This window comes from Salmo trutta, unplaced genomic scaffold, assembly GCF_901001165.1.
Source record: "Salmo trutta unplaced genomic scaffold, fSalTru1.1, whole genome shotgun sequence".
In the NCBI taxonomy this organism is placed as follows: Eukaryota; Metazoa; Chordata; class Actinopteri; order Salmoniformes; family Salmonidae; genus Salmo; species Salmo trutta.
The window spans coordinates 82,336-108,083 of NW_021823195.1; the positions used below are offsets into that span (position 1 = coordinate 82,336).

Below are 25,748 nucleotides of genomic sequence, written 5' to 3' on the forward strand. Positions count from 1 at the left end.
ATTAAAATAAATTTAATTTAAAAAATAAAAGAAATTGCACCTGCTTACGCCAACATATACATGGCTGAATGGGAGAGAGGCACTAGCCAAGTGTCCATATCAACCCACTTTTTAGACGACATAATAGGAGCCTGGCCCCACGACATCCAATTATTCACAGACTTTATGAACATTCTCAACAGCCATCATTCATCAATTAAGGTTAAATACACAATTCATCCGCAAGAAGTCAACATCTTAGACACAAGTGTTTTTCAGTAATAACAATCAATCACAGAAAACACTACACACACGAGTCTACTTCAAACCAACAGACACACATGCTTTACTCCATAAACACAGTTACCATCCTAAACATACATTTAAGGGAATAATAAAATCACAAATCATACGGTTCTACAGGATATCATCTTGCAAGCTAGACCTGGAATATGCAATAAATACACTATTCAATGCACTCAGAAGAGGATATTCAAAACGATTTCAAAGAACCATTAAAAACAACACATTGGCAGCCCTCCCTCCCATTCATCCAACCCTCACAGACCACATCAAACCATCCACCTCTTAATCTCAACCTCAACCCCACGCCTAACCTTAATGTTCACTATTACCCTAACCAGGGTTCTCATCCTAACTTAACCCCCATCTCCCTCCCTCACCCTAATCCTGACTCCCCTCTGGGGAGTGATCTGCACCAATCACTAAACCGCAACACTTCCTGTCTCTTCTCCTTTGTCATCAATACTCAATCAACAGACAATTATCATCCCCCTAGTAACCACATTTTCACATTGATTTATGTAGGGATCTGATTCTATCAAACAACTTCTCTACAGTTCAGCACACTTACATACCACTTAAACCATACAGAATAATTTCAGCATTCAGAAAGAACAAAAATTTAAAGGACCTCCTCACCACAGCTAGATTCAGTAGTAAGCCACCACAAGACCCCAAATCTCACAATTCCCATTTGACAGATAAAGTTCATTACAAACATACATCAGCACCAGTACAAGTATCTTATTCACTGAACACACATAACGCCATTTATATCATTACATGCACACTCTGCAATAAACAATACATTGGCGAAACCAAACATACTATAGAAACCAGACTCAAACAACACCTGTATAACATCAAAAGGGCACACTTACAAACAACACTAATAACCCACTTCCAGGATCACGCCATCACTCACCTCACCATATCAGGGTTACAGTCACATATAGGCTGGACCTGTGGGCAGCGAAAGAGGGTAGAACGGGAGTGGATCCAGCACCTACAGACAATAACGCCAAATGGCCTGAACGAGAGGTTTTAGAAAATGGGTTTTAACAGACAGGAAAATGGATGCAGAAGAACATGGTTTTATTTATACATTTATGTTTTGTTCGGTTTTAGTTTGGCATCTTCCCTTTTTTTAAGGTTTTTCCTTTCTTTTAACAGAATAAAACAATAAAACCAACTAAATGCACAATATTGCTTTTATGTTTATATTTAACACTGGTTGAATGAATCTCTCACCACATCGGCTCCTGTACTGTCACCCAGAAAAAGGCATTTTAGAACTCATTTTAGTCTATTTTATGATGTTCGGAGGACACCTACAGGCCTTAAGTACTACACAACATCAGAAGGAGAAGGATGAACAGGAGATAGGCCTGTGCACCATAAAACAAGCTAGCTGACACAAAACACAACTATATTCAAAACCTAACCCTAAACCTAACCTAAACACTCAAGACTGAAAAGCGCATTTTCTAACACAACATGCCTTTTCCCCCCACTACAACCATTCTGACCGATCTCAGCATACAGGAGGAACCCCAATCTGAAGGATCTCCTAGTCAATGCAACATTTTCAAACAGGCCCTCTCCCCCAGTACCCACTGAAAGCCACTACTACAGACAACTGACAAACATACACAACCCACACACCTGTAGCCAAATCACACAACAGATGAACATAAACAGCACTAACATAGTTTATGCAATCACCTGTGCATTATGCCCAAAAAAAAATATATAAAAAATTCGGTGGGGGAAACTGAATCTACAATTTTAACACATCTCAAACATCTATATACAATCACCAATAATAAACTGTCCACACATTTAGTTACACACTTCCAAACACACCTCAACATCACTGGGCTAGAAACTGTGACATCCTGACCAGTATAGGGGTTATTTGATATTGTAGTTTGGTCAGGACGTGGCAGGGGGTATTTGGTTTATGTGGTTCGGGGTGTGTGTCTATGTAGAGGGGTGTTTGATTTATGTATTCCGGGGTTTTTGGGCACTGTTCTGTCCTGTCTAGTCTAGTCTATTTCTATGTTTAGTTTATTGGGTTTGGACTTTCAATTGGAAGCAGCTGGTTATCATTGCTTCTGATTGAAGGTCCAATAAGTAGAAGTTTGTTTTCATGGGTTTTGTGGGAGATTGTGCTGTGTATAGCTTAGTGCCTTACTGGACTGTTTGTCGTCGGTGTGTTTTTTTGTGTTTGTTTTGGTTTACCTTCTTTGTGCATTTAATAAAAGATGATGAGTGCACATATTCCTGCTGCGTTTTGGTCCACTCTACCCTTTGACACCCGTGACACTACCTGCACCATAGCCCAGAGAAAGGCCGAAGAATCCAAGTGTATAGCCTACATTAGATCTCTGGCTCCACTTGGATTGAATGGCAAAATGTAAGTAGGTAAACTATTCATACATCTCACATTCACACCAACAACCCTCCCAATAAACCCAGACTGGAAACAATAAGAGACCACAATAGGCCAGTGCAACGCAAGGTGAAAAAAAAAAAAAAAAAAAAAAAAAAAAAACTGAATTTATCATAACCCTCATACCCCCTTATCTAACCCTAACACTTGGAGCCAACATACCCAACTCCACCTCTAGACTCTCATACCCAACCCTAATTTCTGGTCTATCATTTTGACCTTGGCTCCTGGCTTTTATTCCTTTGGATTGTATCCCTGGTTGTTAACCCAGGGTTTATATTTTATATTATGATCCAGGTCCTCTTATTATTCCTCCCCCTTTCTTTTTTTAGTAATTAGGGTATTTATTTAAAAAGTTGCCAGTGCATATCAGATTCATCTGTTATCCTCAAACCCAACCTAGCCCGTGCCTGATATTTTATACAGTATTTGGGTATTAAAAGACTTCTTAGACTTGATTGTTTTAGTGTGTTCGTTGTTTTAATTTGTTTGTTGAGTAGTTCACAACGATTGAACACCCAACCTAATTGGGACTGTTGATTGGAGGAGAATGAGCAGACTGATGGAGGACTAAGTAATTGACATGGTTTGGGAAGGATGGTTCCACCCCTTTAATTCCCCAGATTAACACAGGTGTCATTGACTACTCATTAACTGGTTTGTTGAGCAGCACATAATGATTGAACACCAACCCCTATCGGGACTGTGGATTGGAGGAGAATGGGAAGATTGACGGAGGACTGAGCAATAGACATGTTCTGGGAGGTATGGAGCCGCCCTCTTAGCTCCCCATATTAACACAGTTGTTAGTGACTACTCATTACCTCTGAAGAAAGCTATCAGGCTGAAACTTCAGGTCTTTGTTTGTTCCTTGTTTTAAACTTCTGAAAGTTCCCTTAATGGGTTCTTAAACTGTTTTAATTCCTTTTTTGGATTGAAGGATTTGAAATTGTTTGAAACACCTTTATTTTGGTTCACTGACTATTTGAATGCAACAACACCATGGAATCTAGCATATGAAGGCATCTTGGATTATAAAACTCACTCGAAAGGAAGCTCCAATGAGAACAAGATGCCTGGAAAAAGACTAAGGTGAAGGATTTTTTTCTTACCCCTGAATATTGCTGATCCAAATGGACAAACTATTCTGGTCAGGGAACCATCACCAAAGAATTCTTTGGTAGGACAATATTAAGGGACTTTCATGATTTGAATTGTTTGTTGTCTTTTATGAAAATGTGATTTTATCTTTTAAATTTTCCAAACCTTCCTCACCCAATCCCACCGTTTGAGCTGGTTAAGGAGAAGACGGACCACTGGATGGACACTAATCTTATGAAAATGTTGTGATTTTTTTTTTTTAATTTCTTCTTTCTCTACCCCTTTTTTGTTTTTGACTCCAACAACTGTAGGGCGGTGGAGATTCAGTTGGCATAATATTGTGGATTAAAACTGTTTTTTATAGTAGGAGAAAATGACGCTTCCCAGGAGAAAAATCGGTTTTAGCCTTTGGCGCAGCCGATAGTGGGTATATTCCCCCCCAGGGCTAAGTTTGGATAGCCCTAAAACCTCTTGATCTTAAACTGACTAAGCAGTACTTCAAATTATTACAAGCCATTCACCATGCAGAAATTCTTGCAGAATTGCAAATGAAAAGGTCTTTCCCACCTGGCATGATGAAACAGGTTGTGAGACTTACAGCCTTTATCAAACCTTCCTCACCCAATCCCACCGTTTTGGAGCCGGTTAAGGAGAATACGGACCACTGGATGGACACCAATATGTGAATCTTAGTGGACCATTAAGATTCAGTTCTGGCAGCAGGGTTACAGGAGGTGGGGAGATTTGATATTAATTCCTTTGGTTGAGCTGTTGCTTGGGCAAGGTCAAGATAGACGTAAGTTTACCCAATCATCAGTGGCAACATTACAGGCTATGCTTCCAAAGGCCAGTGCTATTGAGGTGGTAGGTCCAGGCCAATTTACTATGGAGGCTTTTCCCACCCTTGTCGGGTGTCCTGTCTCCAGCTCCCAGTAATGTGGAAGTAGTGGGAAACAGCAGTCCGGCCAGTGGGTTAGTTAAGGGTGGGGTTAAAAACAGACCTAAGAGGAGCCCCCCTAGGAGGTCTCCAAGCCCATCAGCTCTAGAGCTGGATCTGGTCCCCCGGGGGGGAAACCATTTTGGTTACGGCTGAAACACATTCCCCTAGACCAAGCACTTGGTGGAGATCCATTAACCACCGAGTTCGTCTCGGGGGGGGGGTGGATATCTGGAAACAAACACAGGTGAGGCCTGCTCTTGTTGATGGTCCTAAGAAGTCTTTACAGTAATGTTGTAGTAATACTATTGCCTCTGACTCTGGCCAGGAGGAACCCGGAGTTGGAGGGGAGCGGGACCCGTGTGTGGCTGCCCTTGGGACCCGAGAGGGGGGGGAAGAAATGTTAAGTGACGACAAAACTGAACTTTTCCTGAATACATCCTTGTCTGAGCCCCCAGGAGGGCCCCACGTTGCCGCCTCTCCAGTTCCCCGGCTGCTACTCCCTTCGGGTACTTCCCCTCTTGGTTCAGGTCAGAGTAAAACAGTGGGATTTATACCAGCTGAGGCCTACACGGGGGTTTCCTTTTCTACTCCAGTGATTAATTTCCCTGTCAGGAGGCCTATATCCACCAGCCTTGAACCAGTTAGGCACCCAAATTCTACCAGGAATATTTTGGATTGGGAACTTACAATTAGAAAACCAATTGTTATAATTGGAGACTAATATTTCACGGATACCTGGGTTTACCGATTCCAGAGTGCAAGCAGATAGCTTCGCTGGGGCTACATTCCACCACTTAGGAGTAGTAGAGAAATTAGAACATCCAACAGTGGAGAAGGTGGTGTTATCGGGAGGGCTAAATAACTGCCTTTTGAAACAGCTGGCATTAACCTCCTGGAAGCAACTACAACAACTGTTGAAAGTGGCAGAAAGTACATTTCCTAATGCCACACTATGTGCCCATTATTAACTATTCAGACTGGAAAAACAGCAACAGTTAATCTTGGATCAACTTAATCGAAGGATCCTAGAGCAATGTAATTATTTACCTGAGATCAGTAAACTTGGGTTCCACACATGGCCACGTGACCCAGTACACTGGACATCTGAAACAGGAAATACCATCTTAAACTTTTGGTTGGATAATTTAAACATGTAAGGGGAGAACAGTGCTCTAATACAGCTCCACATTCAAATATTACTAATCTCTCACTCATAGGCTTTCTGAGGTAGAAAGAAATGTATTGGAACGGGGATTGTCTTTTATCCCCACTCCAGGAATCTTAGACCGGATGGAGCATCGTAGGGACCTACACATATCATAGGAGGCTGAAATTGTTGGATCATTTTAATTATGATACTGACATTCCTTTTGTACCGTTTACAGATCCCTCGGTTTGGGAACCCAGAATACAATCGATATCTCCATCCATTCAAACATTGATCAGGAGGGATCTCGATGCATTTAGGCGTTTCCGACCTGGGCCGGTAACTGGGGGGAATATGACGGTATTGGAGTCAGCACTATTAAATTGTTGGGGTCAAACCGGAATTTAGTTATTAAGCCTGCAGATAAAGGATCACAGATTGTAATCATGGACAGAGTACAGTACTTATTGAAAGCTAACAGACAACTGAATAACCCGAAAAATTGTCGCATTAGATCACTCTATTCAATCTGAGACCAAAAACATGATTAAGATGATATTGTTGGAATTGCTTGAAAAAAAGTTTCATTCCAAAGCAATATACAGCCTTCCCTGTAGCTCAGTTGGTAGAGCACGGGGGGCCAGCACAAAAAATTACTAAAAATATGAAATTGTATGAAATGTATGCATTCACTACTGTAAGTCGCTCTGGATAAGAGCGTCTGCTAAATGACGTAAATATACCCATCTTCTGGGCCCAGATGTACCTAGACAGCGACAATTCTATCTCCTCCCAAAAATCCATAAACCTTTGGAAGAGTGGTCGGTGCCATTTCAGATCCCTAGTGGACGCCCAATTGTTAGTGACTGTGGATCGGAATCATATCGAATTGCTGAATATATTGATTATTTCATCAATCCACTATCACAGAAGCATGCTTCCGATGTAAAAGACACATGATTTTGTTGGTAAACTTAAAGGTCTTGAACTACCATTGGGGGTGTTTTTATTTTCAATAGATATCAACTCACTATACACAAATATTGATACTCCTTTGGGACTGCGGGCAGTTAAACGGGCCTTTGATAGGTTTCCTGACCCTCAGCGCCCGGATAAAGAAATCTTAGATTTGTTGGAGTTGAGTTTATTGAGGAATGATTTTAATTTTAATAAGTTTTATCTTCAGATCCATGGAACGGCCATGTAAGACCCTTTTTTATATCTCAGGTATTTGGATGACATCTTTGGTATCTGGGTGAGTTCTATGAAGGACTGAGTTTTTTTTTAAATCCTCAATAAACATCATCCTGCCATTACAACATCCCACAATATACAAAGGGAAAAACTAGGGTTTGACACTCAGGTTCTTTGTATTTGAGGGGTTAACTAAATCATTGGCCACTAAAGTCTTCAAGCAGACAGAACTTGCCTTATGTAGCAGAGCATGCCTATCATCCAAAACATACCTTTTATAGGGATAATTAAATCTCAGCTGATCCGGTTTAATAGAATTTGTACATTATGTGAGCACGTGGAGGAGGCCACAACCATTCTTTTTAGAGCCTTGGGGCCACGGGGATATTCCAAACGTTTCCTTAGGGTGATAAAAGCAGAGGTAGGCCAATTATTTGGAAGGGAAGGGGTTACAATAAAACAGCAGAAACACACAATTTGATACCATCTGTTACTACATACTCTGGGAGCTTGGGTGGATTTAGTAGGACCTTGAGGTCTAACTTCCGGGAAGCTCAACAAGCTGTGGATGGGCTGGTAGCTTGTAGAGTAATCTCAGCCTATCGAAAAAATAATAACCTCGGGGACATGTTAGTCCACTCTGCCTTCCAGATGAAAGATGTACCTAAAATAGGATACATTTTTGGGGAGACCCAAATACATTGTTAATAACTTCTCGGGTTTGGGGTTCCTTGTAAGACAGAATTGAATTGTCCACTGTAAACTTGATTTATGGAATTAAGTGCAAATTGTGCCAAAAGATTTATATTAGGAGAAACAAAGAATGCACTACAGGTCAGACTCAAACAACATCTATACCATATGGCTAAAGGTAATAAGAGTACTGTATTGTATTTGCATTTTGGCTTACATGCAGTGGAAAATTTTAGTATTTTGTCTGGAGACAAAATGGGAGCTGGTCCAGGACAGACAGGAGATGGACAGATCTTGGATTGGGCGCCTCCAAACGATAGATCCTAAGGGCTTGAATGAAAAATATAAAACGTTTGTTTATCTACCTGATGGGAGGCGCCATCTCCGGTGAGGTTAAATGAGTATCTTTTTTAGGGGCTAGGAACGGGTGGGGGGCCGTGGGAGAGCCGCTCATGATAAATGTTTATTTAATTTATGAATTCATTATGTTTTTCAAGCACTTCCCATGAATGATGGCACTTATTTTATTTATATACTTTTTTTATCCATTAGTGTGGTTTTACCTTATTTCTTGTATACTTTTATAGCACTTATTTTGAGTTGAAAGCACTTATGTTTTCACTTTGTGTGGCATGTTGATTCGTCTATTGTGGATTTGTCTTTGTTTAATAGCACTTGTCCTTAATGCGTACTTTTTGTTGGGCGGTTCCCCTATTTGGTCCTCTCCTTTTCCCTTATTTTTTCCTTGGATCCCGAATCTAACCCCTAGTTCCCAAACCCAGTTCCTATACCTAAACTTAGCCCTAGACCCTAATACTCAACCCTAACCCCTAGTCCCGAAATCCTAAATCCCAGTCCCTATACCCTACTTTAACCCCTAGATCTGAACACTTAACTCCTAGTTCCCAAATCCTGATTCCCTATCCTAACCCCTAGACCCGTATACCTAACCCCCAGTTCCTAAAATCCTAATCCCCCACCCCAATCCCTAGATCCTCATGCCTAACCTTTATTCCCCATCCTAACCTTAACCCCTTATCTAACCCTAACTCTTGGAGCTCATATACCTAACCCCTAGACCCTCATACCCAACCCTAACTCCTGGACTATTGTTCTGACCTTGGCCCCTGGTCTCTAATCCTTAGGATTGTATTCCTGGTTCTTAACCCAGGTTTTATTTTAAATTATGATCCTGGTCCTCTATTATTCCCCACCCTTTTTTTGTAATTAGTCTCTATACAATAGTTACCATTTATTTTAAGTTGCCAGTGCACATCAGATTCATCTGTCATTATTAAACCTAACCCCAACTCTTAGATCTCTGGCTCCACTTGGATTGAATGGCAAAATGTATGAATAGTTTACCTACTTACATCTCACATTCACACACACAACCCTCCCAATAAACCCAGATCACAATAGGCCAGTGCAACGCAAGGTGAAAAACCGCAAAAACAGAATTTATCTTAACCCCTAACCCTAACAGAATTCATTGACACATGGAATGAGTACCGTATTTATACAGAGAAGTTATTTTCATAAATGCCTTATTTGGGAAATTCGAATACGTGCCATGAAAATCTGTAAAATTCGGTTTACTCCTTGCAGCTAAATGTAGCAGCAGTTTCTGTAGTGTATTGGTTATCACGTTCGCTTCACACGCCCGTTTTTGGATGTTCAGGAAGTGGAAGAGAAGCAGGTGTCAGTGCTTGAGAGAATATCGTTTTTTTTTTAGGTTTATTTGACTTATAAATTTGTTTTTGTTATTATCCCCATCGGCGTGAGCTGTTTGGGGGATTTTGCTTAAAATAACCGGACGGACAACATGGCTTCGACATGAAGAATACAAACGACGAGAAAGGACAGTGAAATCAGAATATAAGGAAGAACTGAAAAAAGAACATGAGAATGAGATGACGGTGAACGTGGAAATAAGTGACGAGATAATAACAATGGAATTGCTGAGGAATAAGGGAAGTTTGCGGAACAATACTTGGATGTCGAATGAAATACGGAAATAAGTATGAAATAATGTCTCATGTAAATGGAAAAGACTAATAGACGGGCTAAAGATAAACAACTGTCAAATCATGGCTAAAGAACTAGGGAACGATGAGCTGGTGGTGTCCTTTTTGAACTTACCCGCATACATTACGGATGAGGAGATAGAAGAGAAACTAAAAGGCTGGAAGGTGAAGGCGACCACGCCAATCAAGAGGAGGATGTGGCCAGGAACGGACATTGTAGATGGGACGAGATTTTGCAAGGTAAAGTTTACAGACAATGTGCAATCCTTGCCATATTCTACCAAATGTAACTGTCGAGGGATTTGAATATTTCCGTGTAAGCCATGACAATCAAGTGAAGGTATGTAGATTATGTATACAGCCGGGGCACATACTTAAGGAATGTCCGGAATTCACATGCCACAAATGTAGTGAACAAGGGCATTATGCCAGAGAATGTTGGAACATAGGTAATGTGTGACAGACCCAAAGTTAGATGTAGCTGTAATAAGGGAGATCACCACTTACTTTTGCAAACAATGGACCTCACGTCTGAGGAAGGGGAGGGGAGTGTGCCGATGGAGAGAGGATGAGAGTGACATGGAGTGTGACTCCAGAGACAGTGGCAGATAAGCTTGAAGAGCCTGTAATGTCTTATGGCAAAGCACGAGATGCGGTTTTAGTCTCTGCTGCTGACAAGGTGGAACAGCAGCACATGGGTGAAATGCATACACAGGTATAGATGGTGCAAGGTGCTTCTCAGGTGCCTGAGCCAGCTTTAAGCTTGTGTAAAAATTAAACCAAAGAGTGGGCTGGGTCCACTGAAGTCACGGGCACTGTTAAAGCGCACTTTTCAAAAGGCTTCACAGCCTCTCCCCCCAAAAATCCAAATAAAGACACGGATGATGAAATAGATAGTGAGGATCTTCAGTTTGTAAAAAAAAAATAAGAGGTCATTGTTAAACTAGGGAGATGGGAGTTGGAAAAAAGAAAATGTATTGAAAGGACTCGTTTGGCTCTGATTATACTTCTGCACACAATAATGATTAGTCGCATTCCTGAACGGTAACAGTTTTAGAAACATGAGCAGGTATTAGTGTCTGTTAAGGCAGACGTGTTTAAGAGACCAATTGGACAGACTCAAATGCAGGAGATTAAGAGTAAATGGTCTGATTTAATTTTTTGTAGTCATGGAAGGGATAAAACATGTGGCTATTTTGATAAAAAACGATGTGGTGCAAAATGTAAAACAAATATGCTGACAATGGCAGACTTATTGTAATTGAATTTAAAGTTCAAAATGTAGTTTAATTAATGTTTGTTTCAAACATTGAATCTGAAAGGAGAGAAATGTTTCACAAATTAAAAACACTGCTCAGAAAACTGTATACTGATAGGAGATATTAATGTGAGGTGTAGTAGAATGGATGCGTCTAGTTGTGCTAAATTTAGATGTGACTTCTAGAAATGCATTATGGAAATTTATGAATGAGGAGAATCCTGTAGATATATGGAGGGCTGAAAATCCAAACAGAGTATTCTCTAGAAGGCAGGTGGTTCTAAAGGAATTAAAACAAAGCAGAATTGATTTGTCTAGCAAAACAAGAATTGGTGCAGCATGTTAAGGTGTCATATAACTAAAGCATAGTGATCATGCAGTAATGTCATTTCAAATGGGTTTGTGTGGAGAGGAGGGAGGTGTCTGGTGTTTAAATGCCAGTCTGTTAGAGGAAGGATATAGAAATGAAATTGTTGAATGTATTAATGATGAAATGTCTAATGTACTGTTAAGAGTGTGTTTATGGTGGGAGGAAGAGAAAGTAAAAAATAGGAGTATTAGGTATGATAAAAATCATAACCGTTTAGATAAGCAGAAATAAATGCTTAGGAATAGGATGTTGCATGAACTTGAAAAGGCTGATACTGATGTTGTGAAATATTTGAAAATCCATGCAGAGCTGGGTCGTTATGAAAAAAATAAATGTTTGGGTGCCATTGTTAGGAGTAGGGCACAGTACGCTTTGGAGGGAGAGAAATGTACATCCTTTTTTTGGGTCTGGAAAAAAGAAAAACTAAGAGTTACATTGTAGAGTTGGAAGATGAAAAAGGTCAAGGTAAATGATTTTGTTGGGATCTTAGATAGTTGAAACCTTTTAGAAATCTTTACAAAAAGAGTGAGCTAGATAATGTGTGTTGTAAAAGTGTTGGATACAATTAGTGCCAAAGTATTGCAGGCAGATAGAATGATGTGTGATGAAGAGATTTCATTTATGGAAATCAAGGAAGCAATTGTTAACACTCAAGGCAATAAAAGTCCAGGTTTGGATGGTTTAACAAATGAGTTCTGTAAAGTCTTTGTAGATATTTTGGCACCCATTTTAGTGAGGGTGTTTCATTATATGGAAGAGAATAAGGAAATCCCTGAGTGTCAACTGGAATGTTAATGATCTAATTCAAAAATAGGGGCAGTAGATTAAAGTTAGAAAATTATAGGCTTATTAGCCTTCTAAATTCAGATTATAAGATACTGACTAGTGTTAGCGAATAGGATGAAAAAGGTGATTGGAAGAGATATTACAGATGTAATTTGTACAATTAGGGATGTTAATCAAATGAAAAATAGTGGTATAGTATTAAGTTTGGATTTTAACAAAGCTTTCAATAGAGTGGAGCACAGCTTTTTATTACAGACTTTGGAGAGGTTTGGGCCAAAGTTTGTATCTTGGATCAACCTGTTGTATAATGGGGCTAAAAGTTGTGTTAAATGTAACGGAGTGTTAACAGATACTTTCCCTGTGGAGAGGTCAGTAAGGCAGGGCTGTCCTTTGTCAGCTCTGCTGTACAGTGTTTCTACAGAACCGTTAGCTACATTGATAAATAGTAATAAAGAAGTAAGGGGTGTTGGAATCCCAGGTGGTGGTGTCAGTGTTGTACATCAGTACGCTGATGACACTTGTACTGTGAAGGATATAGAAAGCATTGGAAGCATTATGGGAATCATAGATATATGTGGTAAGGCAACAGGTGCTAAAGTTAATATAGAGAAGACTGAAATGTTTGTTGGGGATATCAATGTAAATGAGTGAGATTCCATTCACGATTGCAAAGGATTTTATTAAAGTGCTAGGAGTATACATTGGTGTAAAGGAGAAAGAAGCAAAAGATTTAACTTCGGACTGGGATCCTTAAAGTCAAGCTAACGTTGAATTTCTGGAAAAGAGAACTAAAGTTACAAGGGAAAGTAATTGTTGCAAATGCTTTGGCATTATCTAAATGTGTGTATGTTTTGGGAGTCCTGGACATGCCTGAGTGGGCTCTAAATGAATTGAATAATGTGGCGTCTAATTTTATATGGGATGGAAAGGAGTGAGAATCTCAGAAAACATTGATAGCTGACAATGTGGATGGAGGTTTAAAACTTGTATATTTAGATGTCCAAAGAAAAGCTATTAGGGTAAAAACAGTAAAGAAATATTTGTAAGAAAGAGAAGATTATGGCTGGAAACACTTTAAAGTCTAGTTAGAGGAGAGTGGTGGTTGTGAGGATAATGGTTTATTGATGGGGCTTAAAAGGGCAATGTTTGAAAAGGTACCAGATTTTTATAAAGAGGTGCTAAATGCATGGGCAGAGTTGTTGCCTAATGTATATTATGAATGTGGACATATTGACCTGATTATGAATCAACCTATATTTCTGAATGAGAAAATCAAGAACAAGGAAAAAGTTTGTTATAAGGTATTTATGAGTGCAGGTCTATGGTAAATAAAATATAATACGAGGTAATTCCAGGGTTTTTACCTGGGGAAGCTATTTGACATGTTCGCTTCACACACATGAAAGGTCCCCAGTTCGAAACCGGGCAGAAACAGAGCTAATTGACACATGCAATGACTACCGTATTTATACAGAGAACAGTTACTTTCATAAATGCCTTATTTTGGAAATTTGAATACGTGCCATGAATATCTGTAAAACTGTTTACTCATTGCAGAAAAATCAAGCAGCAGTTTCTGTAGTGTCACAGGCCGGCTCACAGCCTGGAGGAGCAGGGAGAGGGAGAGAGTGGTTAGTGAAGCAGTTTAAATACCCTGAGCCCAGGTAGCTCCAATCACACCAGCTCCAATCACTAACGACCCTCCTCTGCCTGCAGGAGGAACCGCCCCTGCACTGCAGAGGGGCCATGACACCCCCCCCTCCTTAAAATGAGGGTCCCACCCTCAACCCAAATTACGACCCAACATATTTAAAACAACCCAAAATTCCCCCCAAAAAACGGATACCAGTCCCGGCTCCTAGCAGTAGCCCCGTGTCCCCTAGCTGACTGTCCCCGTCAAACTTAGCAGCCCTGGTACCTGGGGAGCAATTTAAGAGAAAAGAGGCGCAGACAGCCCGCAGGGGTCAGCAGAGAGAAAATACAAACTCGGCTCAAGGAGCACGGGACAGAGCATCAGCAATGATATTATCCTTACCACTAATGTGTCTAATATCGAGGTTGAATGGTTGCAAGAACAAAGCCCAACGCATCAGGCGCTGGTTAGGATTTTGCAGGGACTTTATAAAAATAAGTGGGTTGTGGTCAGTGAACACAGTTAAAGAGGTCAAACCAGAACCAACAGACTTCGAAGTGCTGTAAAGCCCAAATGAGACCTAAAGCCTCCTTTTCAATTACATAATAGTTTTGCTGATACTTATTACATTTCTGGGAAAAGAAACTGACTGGACACTCAACATTCATCATTTTCCTGGAGAAGCACAGCCCCAGCACAGATTTGACTTGCATCTACCTGCAATTTGAAAGGTTTCCCAAAATGTGGTGCTACCAACACGGGTGCCAAGCACAAAAGAGCCTTAACTGCATCAAATGCCACTTGACACTGGGTGGACCAGATAAATTCAGCCTTGGCCTTCAACAGATTGGTCAGGGGGGACACTACTACCGAATAGTTTACAGAAAGCACGTTACTACCCCGCCATTCCCAGGAAGCGCATCAGTTCTTTCTTTGTGGAGGGCTGTGGGAACTGCTTCACAGCCTGGACCTTGGCTTCCACGGGACAGACAACACCCTGACCAACAACCTTGCCTAGGTATGTGACTGTAGCTTTGGCAAACTCACACTTTTCCAAATTGATAGTCAACCTGGCCCACACCAGTCTTCCGAACAGGGCTTGAACTCTACAGACACGCTCCTCCCAGGAGTCTGAGTAGACGACCACGTCGTCCAATTGCAGTCCCTTCTCCTGAGATACACGATAAAATCTCTGTTTGATAGGCTTAGCATCTCCGATGTCTATGTCATGCTCAATTAAATGGGTTTTCGATAGAGTGTCAGAAAACAAAACAGGGTAGCTTCTAATAAGAGCTACCAATTCATCACGAGTCTAAATGATCTACCAAAACCCCAAGGTTTTGCAAAGTCTGGGAGTTTTTTTAACCGACCTTGTAAGACCTCATCCGAAACCCTAACTACCTCTTCTCCCCCCTCCACAAAGTTAAAGCCACAAGATGCAGTGACTGGAGCAGCAGTCAACGCTGACCTCACCGCTGGAGTGCCTTCCACTTTGCTTAGATCACAGGAGTGATAACATTTTAACAGGTTCACATGGCATAATTTAGAAGACTTCCTATGACCAGGGTTTCAATACGAGTTCAAATCTGACACTTTGCACAACACAGTGAAAGGACCACAGTATTTTGCCTCAAGGTGGACTTCCAAGAGGCAGAAGAGCAAGTACACGATCACCGGGACTAAACTCACGCAGCTCAGCCTGTCCGTCATATTTCAGTTTCATTTTCTGTTGAGAACATTTTAGTTTATTTTGCCAGTTCACCAGCCTTATACAATTTCAACCTAAAACCATTTACATAGTCAATAAGGTTCTGAGATGGTTCCTCAGGCAAATAACCATCCTGCAGCACTGCTAAAGGCCCACGCACCTTATGACCAAACACTAAGTCATTTGGGCTAAACCCTGTGCTTTCCTGCACTACTTCATGAGCAGCTAGTAACAGCCATGGTAACCCCTCCTCCCAATCTGCAGACAGTTCTGTACAGTATGCACGAAGCAAGGATTTTAAAGTTTGATGAAAACGTTCCAAAGCTCCCTGACTCTGGGCATGGAACGCAGTAGACTTATTGTGTTTAACTTTAAGCTGTTTGAGAACCTGAGCAAATAAATGGGAGGTAAAGTTAAACCCCTGATCTGACGGGATGATTTTTGGAATCCCAAATGTTGAAATAAATTGAGTTAACGCTTTAACTACTGATTTTGAAGTGATGGAACGCAAGGAAAAAGCTAGTTGCTTGACAACCGTTCATAAGTAGCTATGACCTGACTTGGACCGTGGTAAAGACCCAACACAAATCAATAATAAGATGCTCAAAAGGTTGCCCTACAGCTGGTATTGGATACAAAAATGCTGGCTTTACAACCTGGTTTGGCTTGCTTGTGCGCTGACACGTATGACAAGTTTTAATAAACTGAGCTACATCCCGCTTTAAACGTGGCCAGAAAAAATAACAGAGTATGCGATTATAAGTTTCACAAACACCCATATGACCTGCCACATCACCATGTGAAGTTTGCAACACTATTTCGCAAAGTAGTAGGTACAACTATTTGAAAGACTGGTTATCCTAGACCCTGATCATAGTGTGGAACCCATTTCCTAACCAACAGCCCATCAAGAAGAAAATAACACTGAGCACTATTCCTCACCACTGAATCAGGAACAACTTTATCAAACAGCTCAGCCAAGGTAGTATCGGCCTTTTGCTCAGCCATCAATGAATCTCTAGAACTAGTCAACTGTTCTGTCTGGCGTTTGACTGGCAACTCATGACTTTTTGACTTACTCTCAACCTTATTACAAGAGGCAGCGCGGTTAACAGCACGAACTGGAAATAACTCAGGAGACAGTTGCGATCTGGAGATACCCTTGCTGGGGACACTGAAGGTTGCTTCGTAAAGATGTTTAGTTTGCCATCTGCCCACACCTTACTACCTGCCAAACAATTCCCCAAAATCATGTGGACTCCCTCTACTGGCATCTAACCACAACATCTACATCACCCTCGTCCAGACCTCATTTTAGGGTAACTCCATGTAAAGGAGAAGAGAATGGAACTAAACGCATATCACGTACCATTACACAACTGCCAGTATCAGACTCCATAAGGAACGGCAAAACAGATTCCAGAATAAAATAATCTAAGGCTCAAGTGTCTTAATATCTTGATTGAAACATTTTGGTTGCCATCTACCAGGTACACTACACCATCTGAAATAAAGGCTGAAAAATCAGTGGGAAGACTGAGAATCAAACTAGTGGCTGAAAAAGCTCACCCTGGTGGTCAGAGGCTGTAACAGGAGCTGCCAACAGCAGGTTTAACTTGACCTGACTTTTTTTATTTAAGTACAGGACAGTCTTTCTTCCAATGTCCTTCAACTAAACAGTAGCGACAGGTATTAGCATTAACCGTGCTTTAAGTCTTCCAGACCCAAACTTCTGCTGAGGCCTTCAGAAAGAAGCTCCAAAAAAAGGTGACCTACTATTCCTAGAAGTAGTTATTTTTATGGTACATGTCACTGTTTGACTCAAAATGGCTTTTATGTGTTAACCTGTACTCCTCTGAGAGGACTGCTGCATCACTTGGAGACTAACTTCACCTTCATTCATGTATGTCGCAACCTGGTCACACAATTTTTGAACTGTTCTAACACAATCAAATTAGACAGACCCTCAAAAGTACTAACTTCAGAAGCTGTACACCAACGATTAAATGCAGAAGTCAAATCACCAACAAACTCAGAATAGGTTTGTGAATTTAACTTCCTGTAACGAAAACGTTGACGAAATGCCTCCGGCACAAGCTCGTAGACCTTCAGAACTGCCGATTTAACTCTAGCATACACTTTACTGTCAGCTACACTCAGTGCTGCAAAAGCCTCACGTGCTTTACCTGTAAGTACACATTGCAACAACAGTCATGTCCAAATCTGACCAAGCTCTAGCTTCCGCAATACGCTCAAATAAAACAAAGCATGTGTCTGGATCTGACTGATCAAATTTAGGCAACAAACGAAGATTCTGTGAAACATCAAACTGTGGTAGTCCTTCTGGTCTATTAGCATTTCTCAATTGCGCTGTCTCCAACTGCATTTGCAACAGCTCCCTCTGCTGCTCAAAAGTTAATGAAGGACTAGACTGAAAACGTGTACCCTCACTACTAGCAGACTGACCCCGAAAAACACCTATTTCCCTAAGACCCTGCTTTAATTTAATTTTAACAGTCTAATTTTTTTTATCAACAATCTCAATCTGATAATGTGCAGCAATTTCAATTAACTGCTCCTTAGTACACAACTCTAAGACTACCTCTGAAGGAGCTTGAACAAAACTGCTCAGAATGGAAGACATTTTCCTCAACAAATACAACTATTACAAATGCTCTAAAAAAAAAAAAACAGAACTCACCTGCAGTCAGTCTGGGTTCAAGGACAGGAGCCACACCCCACTATCCTCCAAAAACAACTAACTAACTGGCCCTGGTCTTCGTGCAGTCACATGTGGTGGGGTTTTATGCACACAAAACCAGTGGAGTGGAAAAGACAACCAGAACTGGCGGCCCCCCCATAACCACGGAGGTGCTCCCGAGCCGATGTAGGGGAAAAGGAAAAGGGAAGCTCTACCCACGTTCACTGCCACCTAAAACAAAAACACCACGAGCCTCCTATTGACACTCACTGATAAGCCTGAACAAGAGAGGACTCCCACTTGAACAAAAACCCAGAGAGAATTGCTAACCAAACTTAGCTACCAAGCTAACTGAACCAAAAGAAACCATGGCTCTCAACACTCTTCAACAATATTGGTCCAACCAAAACATCCCCTCAAAAAAATAAAAAAATTGCAAACTAAACTAACCCAAGTTAACTATAAAATAGTCAAATAAGCCAAATTACAAATAAAACAAACATATCAATAATAAAGCAAAGACAATCTAGACAAAACCTTAACTATGACAAAATGTTAAAGTAAAATACTAAAGTAAGACTAAAGTACAATTAACTTTAACTTACAGACAAGCTCCCACTTGTCACAGGCCGGCTCATAGCCTGGAGGAGCAGGGAGAGAGAAAGAGAGAGTGTGGTTAGTGAAGCAGTTTAAATACCCTGAGCCAAGGTGGCTCCAATCACACCAGTTCCAATCACTAACGACCCTCCTCTGCCTGCAGGAGGAACCGCCCCTGCACTGCAGATGAGGGGCCGTGACAGTGGTGTAGTGGTTATCACGTTCGCTTCACACGCGAAAGCTCCCCGGTGTGAAACCGGGCGGAAACAGAGCTCATTGACACATGCAATGAGTATCGTATTTATACAGAGAATAGTTGTTTTCATAAATGCCTAATTTTGGAAATTCGAACACGTGCCATGAATATCTGTAAAATTCGGTTTACTCCTTGCAGATAATTGTAGCAGCAGTTTCTGTAGTGTAGTGGTTATCACGTTTGCTTCACATGTGAAAGGTCCCTGGTTCGAAACTGGGCGGAAACAACTCGGGTCGTGAGCGTAAGGCTTAGTCCACTGAGTGACCACTTAGCTATTGCTCTCCTTTGTTTCAGCCAGGGCTTTGAATTACGTCATTCCTGTTTTTCCCGGGCTCTGAGACTCCATTGGAGACGTGCGAAGTGTCACGTAACAGCAGAGATCCTGAGTTTTTGGAAGAGATGTCAAACAAAGAAAATAAAAGGTCTGACAGGGTACTTCCTGAACAGAAGCATCTCAGGTTTTTGCCTGCCATAGGAGTTCTGTTATACTCACAGACACCATTCAAACAGTTTCAGAAACTGTGGAGTGTTTTCTCTCCAAAGCTAATAATTATATGCATATTCTAGTTTCTGGGCAGGACTAATAATCAGATTAAATCGGGTACGTTTTTTATCCAGCCGTGAAAATACTGCCCCCTAGCCATAAGAAGTTAACACGGCGAAAGGTCCTCGGTTCGAAACCGGGCGGAAACAGTGCTCTTTGACACATGCAGTAGGTACCGTACTTTAAACAGGGAATAGTTACTTTCATAAATGCCTTATTTTGGACATTTGAATACGTGCCATGAATATCTGTAAAATTCGGTTTACTTCTTGCAGAAAAAGCAAGCAGCAGTTTCTGTAGTGTAGTGGTTATCACGTTCGCTTTACACGCGAACGGTCCTCGGTTCGAAACCTTGGCGGAAACAGTGCTCTTTGAGACGTGCAGTAGGTACTGTACTTTTAACAGAGAATAGTTATTTTCATAAATACCTAATTTTGGAAATTCGAACACGTGCCATGAATATCTGTAAAATTCGGTTTACTCCTTGCAACTAATTGTAGCAGAAGTTTCTGTGGTGTAGTGGTTATCACGTTTGCTTCACACGCGAAAGGTCCCTGGTTCGAAACCGGGCGGAAACAACGCTCATTGACACATTCAAGAATTACTATAGTGGTAACAGAGAATTTCATTAATACCTAATTTTGGAAATTTGAATACGTGCCATGAATATCTGTTAAATTCGGTTTACTTCTTGCAGAAAAATCAAGCAGCAGTTTCTGTAGTGTAGTGGTTATCACGTTCGCTTTACAAGCGAAAGGTCCTCGGTTCGAAACCGCTCAGAAACAGTGTTCTTTGACAACTGCAGTAGGTACTGTAGTTTTAACAGAGAATAGTTATTTTCATAAATGCCTTATTTTGGAAATTTGAATACGTGCCATGAATATCTGTAAAATTCGGTTTACTCCTTGCAATTAATTGTAGCAGCAGTTTCTGTAGTGTAGTGGTTATCAAGTTCACTTCACACGTGAAAGGTCCCCGTTTTGAAACAGGGCGGAAACAGAGTTCGTCGACACATGCAATGAGTTCCGCATTTATACAGAAAATAGTTATTTTCATAAATGCCTTATTTTGGAAATTCGAATACGTGCCATGAATATCTGTAAAATGCGGTTTACTCCTTGGAGCTAGTTTCAGCAGCAGTTTCTGTAGTGTAGTGGTTATCACGTTCGCTTTACACGCGAAAGGTCCTCGGTTCGAAACCGCTCAGAAACAGTGCTCTTTGACAACTGCAGTAGGTACTGTACTTTTAACAAAGAATAGTTATTTTCATAAATGCCTTATTTTGGAAATTCTAATACGTGCCATGAATATCTTTAAAATTCGGTTTACTCATTGCAGCTAATTGTAGCAGTAGTGTCTGTGGTGTAGTAGTTATCATGTTCGCATCACACGCGAAAGGTCCCCGTTTTGAACCCGGTCGGAAACAGAGTTCGTTGACACATGCAATGAGTACCGCATTTGTACAGAGAATAGTTATGTTCATAAATGCCTTATTTTGGAAATCGAATACGTGCCATGAATATCTGTAAAATTCGGTTTATTCCTTGCAGATAACTGTTGCATCAGTTTCTGTAGTGTAGTGGTTATCAAGTTTGCTTCACATGCGAAAGGCCCCTGGTTCGGAATCAACGGTCATTGACACATTCAAGAAGTACTATAGTGGTTATAGAGATTTATTTTCATAAATGCCTTATTTTGGAAATTCGAATCCGTGCCATGAATGTCTGTAAAATTCGGTTTACTCCTTGCAGATACTTGTTTCTGTAGTGTAGTGGTTATCACGTTCGCTTCACACGCGAAAAGTCCCTGGTTCGAAACCGGGCGGAAACAACACTCATTGACACATTCAAGAAGTACCAAATTGGTAACAGAGAATTTCATGAATTCCTTATTTTGGAAATTTGAACACGTGCCATGAATATCTGTAAAATTCGGTTTACTCCTTGTAGATTATTGTAGCAGTAGTTTCTGTAGGTTAGTGGTTATCAAGTTCGCTTCACATGCGAAAAGTCCCTGGTTCGAAACCAGGTGGAAACAATGCTCATTGACACATTCAAGAAGTAATATAGTGGTAACAGAGATTTAATTTCATAAATGCTTTATTTTGGAAATTCGAATACATGCAATGAATATCAGTAAAATTCGGTTTACTCCTTGCTGTAAAATCAAGCAGCAGTTTCTGTAGTGTAGTGGTTATCACGTTAGCTTCACACGCGAAAGGTCCCTGGTTTGAAACCGGGCGGAAACAGCGCTCATTGACGCATTCAAGAAGTAAAATAGTGATAACAGAGATTTATTTTCATAAATGCCTTATTTTGGAAATTCGAATACATGCAATGAATATCAGTAAAATTCGGTTTACTCCTTGGAGCTAATTTTAGCAGCAGTTTCTGTAGTGTAGTGGTTATCACATTAGCTTTACACGCGAAAGGTCCTCGGTTCGAAACCGGGCAGAAACAGTGCTCTTTGACAACCGCAGTAGGTACTGTAGTTTCAACAGAGAATAGTTATTTTCATGAATGTCTTATTTTGGAAATTTGAACACGTGCCATGAATATCTGTAAAATTCGGTTTACTCCTTGCAGATAATTGCAGCAGCAGGTTCTGTATTGTAGTGGTTATCAAGTTCACTTCACATGCGAATGGTCCTTGGTTTGTACCAGGCGGAAACAACGCTCATTGACACATTCAAGAAGTACCATAGTGGTAACAGAGAATTTCATTAAATCCTTATTTCGGAAAATCAAATACGTGTCATGAATATCTTTAAAATTCGGTTTACTCATTGCAGCGAAATGTAGCAGCAGTTTCTGTAGTGTAGTGGTTATCACGGTTGCGTCACACGCGAAAGGTCCCTGGTTTCGAAACCGGGCGGAAACAGTGCTCTTTGACCAGTGCAGTAGGCACTGTACTCTTAACAGAGAATAGTTATTTTCAGAAATGCTTAATTTTGGAAATTTGAACACGTGCCATGAATATCTGTAAAATTCGGTTTACTCCTTGCAGATAATTGTAGGAGCAGTTTCTGTAGTGTAGTCGTTATCACGTTTGCTTCACAGGCGAAAGGTCCCTGTTTCGAAATCGGGCGGAAACAGTGCTCTTTGACCAGTGCAGTAGGCACTGTACTCTTAACAGAGAATAGTTATTTTCAGAAATGCTTAATTTTGGAAATTTGAACACGTGCCATGAATATCTGTAAAATTCGGTTTACTCCTTGCAGATAATTGTAGCAGTAGTGTCTGTGGTGTAGTAGTTATCATGTTCGCATCACACGCGAAAGGTCCCCGTTTTGAACCCGGTCGGAAACAGAGTTCGTTGACACATGCAATGAGTACCGCATTTGTACAGAGAATAGTTATGTTCATAAATGCCTTATTTTGGAAATTTGAATACGTGCCATGAATATCTGTAAAATTCGGTTTATTCCTTGCAGATAACTGTTGCAGCAGTTTCTGTAGTGTAGTGGTTATCAAGTTTGCTTCACATGCGAAAGGCCCCTGGTTCGAAACCAGACGGAATCAACGGTCATTGACACGTTCAAGAAGTACTATAGTGGTTATAGAGATTTATTTTCATAAATGCCTTATTTTGGAAATTCGAATACGTGCCATGAATATCTGTAAAATTCGGTTTACTCCTTGCAAGCTAATTTTAGCAGCAGTTTCTGTAGTATAGTGGTTATCACGTTCGCTTTACACGCGAAAGGTCCTCGGTTCGAAACCGGGCAGAAACAGTGCTCTTTGACAACTGCAGTAGGTACTGTAGTTTCAACAGAGAATAGTTATTTTCATAAATGTCTTATTTTGGAAATTTGAACACGTGCCATGAATATCTGTAAAATTATTTTTACTCCTTGCAGATAATTGTAGCAGCAGTTTCTGTGGTGTAGTGGTTATCACGTTTGCTTCACACACGAAAGGTCCCCATTTTGAAACCTGGCGGAAACAGAGTTCGTTGACACATGCAATTAGTACCGCATTTATACAGAAAATAGTTATTTTCATAAATGCCTTATTTTGGAAATTTGAATACGTGCCATGAATATCTGTAAAATTCGGTTTACTCCTTACAGCTAAATGTAGCAGAAGTTTCTGTGGTGTGGTGGTTATCACGTTCGCTTAACATGCGAAAGGTCCTCTGTTCGAAACTGGGCGGAAACAGTGCTCTTTGACACGTGCAGTTGGTACTGTACTTTTAACAGAGAATAGTTATTTTCATAAATGCCTTATTTTGGAAATTCGAATACGTGCCATGAATATCTGTAAAATTCGGTTTACTCCTTGCAGATAATTGTAGGAGCAGTTTCTGTAGTGTAGTGGTTATCACGTTTGCTTCACACGCGAAAGGTCCCTGGTTCGAATCCGGGAGGAAACAACGCTCATTGACACATTCAAGAAGTACCATAGTGGTAACAGAGAATTTCATTAAATCCTTATTTCGGAAAATCAAATACGTGTCATGAATATCTGTAAAATTCGGTTTACTCCTTGCAGATAATTGTAGGAGCAGTTTCTGTAGTGTAGTGGTTATCACATTCACTTAACACGCGAAAGGTCCTCGGGTGGAAACAGTGCTCTTTGACACGTGAAGTAGGCACTGTACTTTTAACAGAGAATAGTTATGTTCATAAATGCCTAATTTTGGAAATTTGAACACGTGCCATGAATATCTGTGAAATTCGGTTTACTCCTTGCAGATAATTGTAGCAGCAGTTTCTGTAGTGTCGTGGTTATCACATTCGCTTCACACACGAAAGGTCCCCGTTTTGAAACCGGGCGGAAACAGAGTTTGTTGACACATGCAATGAGTACCGCATTAATACAGAAAATAGTTATTTTCATAAATGCCTTATTTTGGAAATTCGAATACGTGCCATGAATATCTGTAAAATTCGGTTTACTCCTTGCAGTTAAATCAAGCAGCAGTTTCTGTAGTGTAGTGGTTATCACGTTTGCTTTACACGCGAAAGGTCAACGAAAGGTCAACGCTCAGAAACTACGCTCATTGACACATTCAAGAAGTACCATGGTGGTAACAGAGAATTTCATTCATTCCTTATTATGGAAATTCGAACACGTGCCATGAATATCTGTAAATTTCGGTTTACTCCTTGCAGCTAAATATAGCAGCAGTTTCTGTTGTGTAGTGGTTATCACGTTCACTTAACACGCGAAAGGTCCTCGGGTGGAAACAGTGCTCTTTGACACGTGAAGTAGGCGCTGTACTTTTAACAGAGAATAGTTATTTTCATAAATGCCTAATTTTGGAAATTCGAACACGTGCCATGAATGTCTGTAAAATTCGGTTTACTCCTTGCAGATACTTGTTTCTGTAGTGTAGTGGTTATCACGTTTGCTTCACGCGCGAAAGGTCCCTGGTTCGAAACCGGGCGGAAACAACACTCATTGACACATTCAAGAAGTACCATAGTGGTAACAGAGAATTTCATGAATTCCTTATTTTGGAAATTTGAACACGTGCCATGAATATCTGTAAAATTCGGTTTACTCCTTGCAGATTATTGTAGCAGTAGTTTCTGTAGGTTAGTGGTTATCAAGTTCGCTTCACATGCGAAAAGTCCCTGGTTCGAAACCAGGTGGAAACAATGCTCATTGACACATTCAAGAAGTAATATAGTGGTAACAGAGATTTATTTTCATAAATGCCTTATTTTGGAAATTCGAATACATGCAATGAATATCAGTAAAATTCGGTTTACTCCTTGCTGTAAAATCAAGCAGCAGTTTCTGTAGTGTAGTGGTTATCACGTTAGCTTCACACGCGAAAGGTCCCTGGTTTGAAACCGGGCGGAAACAGCGCTCATTGACGCATTCAAGAAGTAAAATAGTGATAACAGAGATTTATTTTCATAAATGCCTTATTTTGGAAATTCGAATACCTGCAATGAATATCAGTAAAATTCGGTTTACTCCTTGGTGTAAAATCAACCGGCAGGTTCTGTAGTGTAGTGGTTATCACGTTCGCTTCACACGCGAAAGGTCCCTGTTTCGAAACCGGGCGGAAACAACGCTCATTGACACATTCAAGAAGTACCA

At 40.6% G+C, this 25,748-nt stretch overlaps 9 non-coding genes across 9 annotated transcripts; all 9 read left to right on the forward strand.

Moving 5' to 3' along the window:
• Nucleotides 1-20,197: 20,197 nt before the first annotated feature.
• Nucleotides 20,198-20,270, forward strand: trnav-cac (transfer RNA valine (anticodon CAC)). The gene has a single exon. It is a non-coding gene; the product is annotated as a tRNA-Val (tRNA).
• A 134-nt stretch (nucleotides 20,271-20,404) lies between these two features.
• trnav-uac (transfer RNA valine (anticodon UAC)) lies at nucleotides 20,405-20,477 on the forward strand. The gene has a single exon. It is a non-coding gene; the product is annotated as a tRNA-Val (tRNA).
• Nucleotides 20,478-20,831: 354 nt separating this feature from the next.
• Nucleotides 20,832-20,904, forward strand: trnav-uac (transfer RNA valine (anticodon UAC)). Its single transcript has one exon. It is a non-coding gene; the product is annotated as a tRNA-Val (tRNA).
• Nucleotides 20,905-21,449: 545 nt separating this feature from the next.
• Nucleotides 21,450-21,522, forward strand: trnav-cac (transfer RNA valine (anticodon CAC)). The gene has a single exon. It is a non-coding gene; the product is annotated as a tRNA-Val (tRNA).
• A 134-nt stretch (nucleotides 21,523-21,656) lies between these two features.
• Nucleotides 21,657-21,729, forward strand: trnas-cga (transfer RNA serine (anticodon CGA)). The gene has a single exon. It is a non-coding gene; the product is annotated as a tRNA-Ser (tRNA).
• A 349-nt stretch (nucleotides 21,730-22,078) lies between these two features.
• On the forward strand, nucleotides 22,079-22,151 carry trnav-uac (transfer RNA valine (anticodon UAC)). The gene has a single exon. It is a non-coding gene; the product is annotated as a tRNA-Val (tRNA).
• A 1,201-nt stretch (nucleotides 22,152-23,352) lies between these two features.
• Nucleotides 23,353-23,425, forward strand: trnav-uac (transfer RNA valine (anticodon UAC)). The gene has a single exon. It is a non-coding gene; the product is annotated as a tRNA-Val (tRNA).
• Nucleotides 23,426-25,017: 1,592 nt separating this feature from the next.
• trnav-cac (transfer RNA valine (anticodon CAC)) lies at nucleotides 25,018-25,090 on the forward strand. Its single transcript has one exon. It is a non-coding gene; the product is annotated as a tRNA-Val (tRNA).
• Nucleotides 25,091-25,224: 134 nt separating this feature from the next.
• Nucleotides 25,225-25,297, forward strand: trnas-cga (transfer RNA serine (anticodon CGA)). The gene has a single exon. It is a non-coding gene; the product is annotated as a tRNA-Ser (tRNA).
• The last annotated feature ends 451 nt before the right edge of the window (nucleotides 25,298-25,748 follow it).